Source organism: Cyanistes caeruleus, chromosome 5, assembly GCF_971803275.1.
Source record: "Cyanistes caeruleus chromosome 5, bCyaCae1.hap1.1, whole genome shotgun sequence".
NCBI lineage: Eukaryota > Metazoa > Chordata > Aves > Passeriformes > Paridae > Cyanistes > Cyanistes caeruleus.
The window spans coordinates 68383665-68392880 of NC_141705.1; the positions used below are offsets into that span (position 1 = coordinate 68383665).

At 52.9% G+C, this 9216-nt stretch overlaps 1 long non-coding RNA gene across 1 annotated transcript; it reads right to left on the reverse strand.

Moving 5' to 3' along the window:
* Positions 1-477: 477 nt before the first annotated feature.
* On the reverse strand, positions 478-6193 carry LOC147653215 (uncharacterized). The gene is made up of 3 exons (XR_015287122.1): positions 5835-6193; positions 5547-5717; positions 478-3714 (listed from the first exon to the last, which is right to left on the reverse strand). It is a non-coding gene; the product is annotated as an uncharacterized LOC147653215 (long non-coding RNA).
* Between the last annotated feature and the right edge of the window lie 3023 nt (positions 6194-9216).

Genomic DNA, 9216 nt, shown 5'->3' on the forward strand with positions numbered 1-9216 from the left:
GCGCGGGGCCGCTCCCGGCTGCGGAAACAGGGAAATAAACAGGGAAATAGGGAAATAAACGGGAAACAGGGAAAGCTGTAGGCGGATAGAACACAAACACCCTGCGGCGCTCGGGCCCCGCCGAGAGGCCCCGCGGGTGTCCCGCTGCGGGAGGACTCGGGAGCAGCCGGAGCTCGGCCGCTGCTCTCAGCCCCGAAGCCGCCCCCTGAGCCCGGGGCCGGGCCCGGACAGCGCCGGGCCGGGACTCCGTGTTCCGAGCGCTCGCTCGCAGCATTTGGGCTCCGTCCCTGAGCCCCAAAATGCGGGATTTGGGCTCCGTGCTCACGGCCCGGGCGAGTCTCGCTTTGCACTCCCAGAACACGGGGCTCAAGTCGCTGTTCCACAGCCCTCGGCCCGGCCAGACCCAGCACTTGGTCCCTGAGCCCTCCACACCTTCACCCCCACCAAAAAACCCCACAGGATTCAAGACTCCGATTCTGAGACCAGAAAAATGCTCCATTTATTAATCTCAGCTCACAGGGCTGTGGATTTCACTGTGGACATCCCCACAGGGGCTGACAGGGAACGGAGCTCTCACACCTCTGATCCTGCCCTGAGAACTGCTTCAGACTGGCAAAAACCACACGTGGGATAAAAAGGCTGGAAGGCTCCCCTGGAGCGAAGGCACGTGTAGCCAATCCGCATTTCCTTATTATCCCAGCCATGTGCTATCCCGTTATCCCAGCCCCGCTCTGTGCTGCCGCCTCCAGCTCACTGCCTGACCCCGCCCGTGGCTCCGGCCGCTCCCGAGGCACCGGGAACACGCCCGGAGCTGCTCGGCCCTGCGGAACTGAAGGGCTGGAGATGCCCAGGCCCGAGCAGGGGATGATCCAGGGGCTCCTCCCGTGTCCGGAGCTCGGGCTGAGGCGGCTCCCCGGGGATGCCCGCGCTCCATGCGCTGCCCTGCCCTCTCTTTCGGAGGAGCAGCTCCGGTCCCGGCGCTCGGGGCGGGGCAGCAGCGCAGGGACGGCCCCCACGGGCGCTCGGGACCCGCGGGCTCGGCTCCGGCCCCGCCGGGAGGAGGAAGGAGCGGGATGGGAGTGCCCGGCTGTGCCTGGCGCTGGCAGCCGACAGGGCCGGTCCCCGCGGGAGAGAACTCGCTCTGTGTTCCCTGAGCAGCAGAGAGGGATGGCCAGAAGCTTCTGGTGTTCATTTCCCAGACTGTCCCATCCACCGATCCCAATGTGCGCGAGGCAAAACAGCCGCGATGGCTGCAGGCTTCAAAACAAAGATAAACAACGTGGTTTTCCTTTCCCTCTTTCAGGCAATTATATGTAGGTAGGATTAATAATACCCGATGGCGTTTTCTTCTTAAAACTCTGGCCAAGACCGTGCTACTGACTGGGTCTCCAAAGCAGGAAGATGAAAGTGATAAATTAAATCCGATGCCCGACCTTTGCATATTTAGCTTTCCATTACAGAAATCCCTGGATGGATCCACCTGCTCCTCTGCTCGTATTATATTTTGTCTCACTCTAATCCCATTAGGATACCCTAAATCCAACCTGTTCTGCTCCTCACACCAAAGCCTGAGGTCACCTCTGCTCATGACATTTGCATGGCACACGTTGTTGTCACACAGATAATGGCAAAAACAATTTCATCTTGTTCTTTCCCCCGGTACAACTGGGGCAGCTGGAGCTGTGAAATGAGGTGACAGGACTCACGAGTAGCTCTCAACATGATCTAAACACGGAGCTGCTTTTATTCCAGCCTTCCCCTGTAGAAAACACACGGTGTAAAACGCCACCAAAGCAGGAATTACTGCTGGAGCTCTCTTTGCCCTTGGCACACAAGGGAAGAGCCCTTCCTGGAGTTCGAGTGTCTTATTCCCACTTTTCAGTGCTCTTGGATCAGCCTCTGTGCTAATTGAGATCTTCCTGATAGGTCCTGATCTTTCAGAAGTGGAATCAAAGCAAAGTGAGGTAGAACAGAGGTGAGCCAAAGCCCAGCCGTGTGTATGATCTTTCCAGCTGTGCACCTCCCTGGGAATTGCCTGTTCCCTGCACCACCTGACAGGAGGGCACATGGGATCCCGAGGATATTTAAAGGCTGCTGGGACAATCCAGACAAATCTTCGCCGTGTGCAAGGTAAGAACTGGAAGAGCTGCTTAGAAAGCTGCTGAGCTGAGCAGAGGTGGAAGGAGAGGAGGAAAAGGCTGGTTCCCATCCTCATTTCCGGGCAGGGATGAGGCCAAGCCTGCAGGCACGGAGCCTGCTGGAATCCCTGGCAGCAGGCACAGCCGCTCCCGGGAAGCCGCGCTCCCGTTGCACAAAGCCATCCCCGCCTGCGCAACCTGCGGTGAAAGCCACGGGATCAGAGCCGGGAGACTCAGCTCGAGCCCGGCTGCGGCTCAGCCGGGCCAGGTTCCGATTATCCGGCAGCACCGGGAGGCGCTTCCGGGCCCGAGCCCTTCCCTCGGTCCGCAATGAAAGGCGGCTGAGCGCCCGGCCCGAGCCGGCTGAGCTCAGAGGAAGGCTCTGATTGTGCCCGATTGGGATCAGGAGCCCACTCCCGCCTGGCTGAGGAGCTCCAGCTGGCTCCTGCGGCACTGAGGAACAGCTCCCCCGGCAGTCCGGGCGTGGCTCCCAAAGCTCTGCCCGAGCTGCAGCACTTCCCTTTATTCTCCAGCCGCTGCTGATGCCTGGGATGTGTCGGGAGCAACGCGGATTGTCCAGGGAGGGATGCTCCGGGCTGGCTGCCGGGCGGGTCAGGCAGATGACCTCCATCGCTAAGGAATTTCCCACATCCCAACCAGTCCAGCTGGCAGGAATGATGAACTGGAGGATTTGACAATAGAAATATTGTTCGGGCATTGTCTCACCAGGTGTGGGCACTGCAACAATCTGATCTCACGGGAACAAACAGTTCTGATTGAAGGGAAGGGCTTTGGTGTGACAGGAAGAGCTGCCTGAATCCCAGTATCCCTGGCCACCCTCACCTCAGCCCCTCCAGAGGGAGGGTTGTGGACACTTCCTCACCCCCATCAGCTCACCCGAGGCGAGGTGCTGCTCCTGGCAGCTCAAACACTGCTCTGCTTTGGTCCAAGACCTTTCAGATATTCCAGGATGAGGACTGAGAAGCCCAGGGATAAACAAAGGCCTCTTGGAAGGCAAAGCATTCATTTTGTGATTAAAAGGCAAATTAAGAGTCCTTTTATCTTCACGGCTTCTGTTGTCTCTTGCTTGTGTGGACTTTTGCTTTCTGCCCTTGGCAAGGCTTGGCACACTCACCTTTCGGCATTGCCATCCTCTGCCTTGCCCGGGCTGCCTCTGGTTCAGCTCCCCCAGCAGCTGCTGCCTTCAGCCTGCTCTGTTCTGCCCCAGCTCGTGTCCCTTTCCCTTGGCTCCTCCCTGCTGTGCCCGGCCAGTTCCCACCTGTGAGCAGCAGGGATTCCTCGCCCTGCCCAGGGCAGCCACCAGCCCCGCACATTCCCCAGGGTCAGCCGGGCTGCTGCAAACCTTTGGTGTCCCAGAGCTCACGGATCGCTGCCAGGACAGCAGCTGGGGAGCTGGAAGCCTCTCCTGAGGATGGGGACTGATGCGCCTGGTGCCTGGGAATTCACCCAGGAATACTGGATCCAGTGCTTATGAGCAGTGCAGCCAAGGCACCCCATTTCCTGCTCGCTGAGACACCACCAGCACTGCAGCCTGGCAGTGACTTCTCGTGCTCTCCTGAGAATGCAAATGCAAAGATCGTGGCTCTTGCTTTGGAGGCTGTGATCAAGATTAATTTTCAGTAATTCGAAACAATTATTTCTCCTCATTGCTTAATTCTGTCTGCAGCTGGGACTCCAATAAGAGGAGAAAGGAGACAGTTCACTGGAGCCCCTCTCTTGCCAAACACTGAGGCTCATTCAGGTCCTGAGAGGAAACTCAGGCAGGGAGAGCTGCCCCTGCCCTGCTGGGATTGCACCCTTCATTCATGAGGGAGAGACGTCCTTGTGAAAACCGCTCCAGTTGTCTCCATGCCTTGTAGTTCCCACTACAAAATTGTTTTGACCAGAACTGAGACTGCTGAGCATCACTGAGCAGCAAAGGAGACATCCAGCAATCCCCATAACCTGGCAGAAATCATTGCTGGCCATGGCCTGAGCCCTGGGGTGAGAGTCCCAATGGGAACAGCAGCTACAGCCACCCTGATATCCCCAGGAATGTGAGAAACCGCTTCTTCCCATGGCTGGGAGAATGTCTTTGTGCATCTCCAGGATCCACCCTCAGCACTCACTTGGCCTCTACACATATTCATTCCTTACACCTTCCTCACAAGGCATCCCCACCAGTTCCATCTCCTGCCTGCTGGGCAATGCTCCCCCTCCTCATTGCAAAGGGCAGAGCGAGGAACTCTGCCAGTGCCCTTCACTGAGCTCCTCTCACATCATCTCTCCCTCCTTTCATTTCCTTGCCAGCAAGGAGAAAGATTAAAAGGGGAAGAAAAGTGCGTTATGATCTCTGCAAGGCCAGAAAGTGGCCTGAAGAGACATGTGAAATTTTTTCCAGGATGATGTGTCACACCACCCTGAGCTGGGCTCAGCTTTGAACAGCCTGAAGGGCAGCACTGCCAAGACCCAAGGCAATCATTTCTTTGTAGGCAGCCCAAGCCCATTTAATGTTTCACTGTTTGACCCAGGGATCTTGAGGGATTTTCTCCAACCCAAATGATTCTGTGACTGCATATTCCCAAAGTCAGAGGAATCCAGACAAACAGACATATTGTAGAGAAAGTACCTTTTCGGAGTGTTTAGGTAAATTACAATTATTTCCCCCCCAACAGACGGACTATTTTCTGCTCAGTATAAAAAATGTGTTTTCCAGCACAAAAGCTGTAATTCACCTGCCATCCTCTAGCACCCTAAACCAGAGCAGTAAGAGGCAGCCACGAGGAGCATGGAAAAACAGACAGGCACAGACTGCCCCTGCCCAGCCCAGGGACGAGTCCAGAACTGGCTCCTGAGAGAGAGCAGGAGAGTTCAGGGATAAAATCACCTGACTGTGAGGACTGGCCTGGTCTCTCCCAGGCTACACTTCCCTTCTTACTGGGAATTTACTGGGCCATGGCAGAGGATTCTGTTTAGTGACTATTGCCCCTGCCCATGAATGTCTGATGGATTGTTTGGCATTCCTGAGCTGCCTGCACCAGCAGCAGTCTGAGGTGCCACGTTCAGTGGCTTCAGGACCTCTCATTTCTCAAACTGGCCCGTGGTAACTTCAGCTGCCGACCCCAAGCTCTTCAGCTGGGGGGAAACAGGGAACCGCTGCTCCTGGAGATGTTCCTCATCAAGAGTTGTGGGCCACTTATCCTTCCTGCTCCTTATCCCAATCAACCCTGTTCTCCCTCTTGGTATCCATACCAATCTTACTATGCCAAACACTCCAGCTAAAGCTGCAGTGCCACTGTGGACATACATGGAATAAATGGAGCTTGCTCTGGGTTTTTTCCAAATACTTTAAAATTCCTTTGTCTGTTTTTCAGCTCCAGAAACAGAGATGAGAAAAACACAAAGTACCTCTCTTGGAGCTCTCTGGACAGTGAGGTCCTGTGAAACCAGTTCTGTCTGGAGGGCACCTTTGCAGATTCTGCAGTCAGGTTCATCGATGGAGTAGCGCTAAGTGACAGGAAAACCTGGCACCCCCTGGTCCCCCTGCACTCCTCAGCTATGACAGCGACGACGCTGACTCTGTTTGAGAGGAAGCTTAAGCTGAGCTTTTGACAGACTCAGGAATGCTTATGGTGAATCTCCCCAGTCTCTTCTCAAGAGCATCTCTTGGGCTCAGTTGATAAAGAGCACATTAACCTGTCCCGCCTGTCGCTCTCCTCAGCACCGACACTCGCGGTTGGCAGATGGCGCTGCCAAAGGAGCAGCTTGGACCTTTAAGGCAGGAATATGGAAGGTGGTGTCAAAATGAATCAGAAGCTCAAGGTAGATGTGATCCAGCATTTCCAAGACTGGAGAGAGGGAGTTCACTCCTAATGCCCCCCAGGAGACCCCGTTCTCTAGAAACAGCAGGGGCAAACACCAAGGAATCCCCGCTTTACTCAAATCCACTGTGGTGGGTTTAGTGTGCCTGCAAGGAGAGGAGAACAATAAAACAACGAGTGGTGCAGACAGAGCCCACTCCACTGGCAAAGGGACCTGAGCTTCTGCAGCTCTGTGACCTCAGCCTTGGAAGATTCCAGCCTTGGCACTGAGGATTGCTGTGCCTTACTGAGTTTGTAAGGTGAGTTACAAGAGCTGACACGGAAAAGCTCTGCTTGCTGCGGACAACACCGAGCTCAACACACCTCAGGTTCTGTGGATAGAATCTGTTTCTCCTGGAGCTGCAAGATTGAATCTCTCATTTTATACATGAAACAGCACTTGCTATTACCTCATTATGTGGTGCTTGGTAAAGGCATGGGTTTGAAAATTCTCTTACAGAGTATTTCTAGAAAAGGATCTATGAGTGACTGAAATGCTAGTGGTTTTTATTTCATATCATAACCCATCATGATGAAATGGAATGATGAAAGGCCTGGCTTTGTCTATCTGACTAATTGCACCCATCTTCCAAATCTGCTGAACGATCATTTATTGTTTCCTACTTTGGATGATCAAGCATTTTATCGATAAAGCTCATACAGCAATGGTTCAGAATCATAGAGAAATTCAGTGTCAAATCTGGAAATTGAATAGGTGTCCCACAAACAGCAATCACAGCCAAACCATGCCCCCAGGACAATCCTCTACCCAGGAATAAAATAGGAGCCCCAGTCCTGGAGAGGGTCAGCCCTCAGCCCAGGACTAGCTGTGAATTCCTGTAATGGAACACAAAACCACAGGGACTGATTTTCACCTCCACCCAAATTCACAGCTCTTGCGAAAGCCTGAGCTACTGACAAATAATTTCAACTTCTGGCACTGATTATGCTTCTTAGCATAATATGCTTCATAGAACACTGGATCACAAAAGTGCACAGCCACCCCCATTTCTCTGTCTGCTGCCCCTGCTCTGACACTGGGCCAGAAGACCCAGGATGGAGTTTTCTGAGCAGGAAAGGCCCATCAACCAGAGGATGTCCCTGCATCCCGAGAGAGTCAGAGTGCTGAGATGGAGATCATCACTGCACCATCGTGGCACTTCTTTAGAGACAGGTCACCTTTGCCTGCTCCAACTGCGTGGGTCACAGCACCACTCCTACTTGCTCCAAACCTGGCAGCAGAGCTCACAACAGCTGGAAGAGAAACCTGCCCCTTCCCTGCCTACCTGGATTCCTCCCATCAAGTGCTGCAACAGCAGGGTCCTAGGCCCACGCTTTCTGAACCTTTGCTAAGCGCAGCTTTTTCAAAAATAAATTAGAACACAGCATTATTCTCCTTCCAAATCTGTAGCTACAAAATGTTTCTGCTGTAGGAAGCAGCGGCACCAAACACAAACACTGACCCAGCAGCCACTGGAGGTAAGTGACGGCAGCAGGAAGGAAAAGGAGCACCAAGAGTTTGTAAGGACAATCATGGCAAAGTTTCACCTTTAACACGTCTGCCCTCGCCTGTGCCACGTTACCGGATACATCCCTGCTCCCGGAGGCGCAGGGAAGGATCAGCGGGAGCGGCCGGAGCTCCCGGCAGTGCCAGGATTGCCCTGGGCAGAGGGCAGAGAGCCGTGCCCGGGCTGTCCCCACGCTGTTCACCCGCTGCTCCCGGGCCTGCCCGCAGCGAAGCCGACCGTGCTGAGCCACAAATGAAACAAAACCCGAGCGCTCGGATTGCTCCCTGTCCTGCCAGAGCCCCTTCTGCTCTTTGCCACAAGGCAAGGCCCCAAGCCACCCCTTTCTGTTCACCTCTCCATCACTCGGTCAAAAAAAGAACATTTATGTTTGCAGCTTTCAAATAAGTTTCCTTCTTCAAGGGATTTCTTCAGATCTGGCACAAACCCCCTCAATAGAATAAATAATTCTAATTGGCTTCCTAACAGAGGATTTTGCTGGACCTTTCCTAATAAATCCAAACAGTTTCAGCACAAGATGTGCATGGTCATTTTTCTTTTCTATCCCTTGCTTCATGACTCAACTCTTCACTTTATTGTACTCAATTTTATAGTTCAGATTTTAAGCTGAAGAAAAATCCTTCTCTCTGAAGAAGATTTTCTCATCAATTGAGCCATATATATTTTTAATAGGGATATCAAACCCAGCCTGATGGAACAAACACCTTGAGACACCTTCTGGACATGAATGTCTCTTTAAAAATATTAAAGCTCTAAGGGTTGAATTCTTTGCAGGTTTAACTGAACTGAAAGAATAAGAGACTTTGCAATGGGATGAAATGATGACTCAGGTCTCTAGGACATAATCAGGTTTATAGGATCTCTCCAGCAGCCCCCGTCCATAGGGCTTTGCACTCCTGTTCTCCCATTGAACAGAGGAAATAGGTACACTTAAAAAGGGTTACCAAAACCCTTTTACCTTTAACCTATTAACAAAAGCTAAACGAGATACTTGGGAAAATCCTAATGCAAAGAAACATTCTGAGTGCGGCATTTTCTTATTGAATAAGCTCTTATTTTCTTAGCCAGATTCCTGTGGTGGAATCTGGCCTTGAACAGAGATTTTTAACACCAATATTGTGGAATGGGACGAGAGGACCTTTGTTTCCAGCTGCCTGTGCTGGTTTCTGTTCACCCTAGACTGACACCAAATAAACACGGTGCTGGGTTTCCATATAAATTATTGTAGTAGAAAGGCACCTGTTATTCCTTCAGAAAGAGCTCCCTACAACAACACAAAATTTCTTCCCAAGCCAAGGGAAGTTTATTTCCCTCTGTAATTTTACTGTGTGTGTGTGTGTGCGCGCTAGGTGGAAATAGAGAACTGTGAAAAGGCTCATTTTAGCAGGGATAACAGCTCACAGAAGTTATTCTGAGGCCTGGGCCGGAATGAATCACATTCCCACGTGTGTGTGCTGCCTGGCAGCAATCAATGCTTCCTCTTAGCAAGGGCACTCCGGGGGATGGAGAAATCAGAGCTGTGAAAAACCCAGCAAATCCTGCCTGACAGCTTCTCCAGGCAAACCGCCCTGCCGGGGCACCGGGAGCACGCTGGGATGTCGGGCCCATTCCACAGGGGCTCCTTTGGGATCCCCGCGCATCCCAAAACCCCATAACCCACTGCCCACCCCGGCCCCCAGTGCACTGACCTGG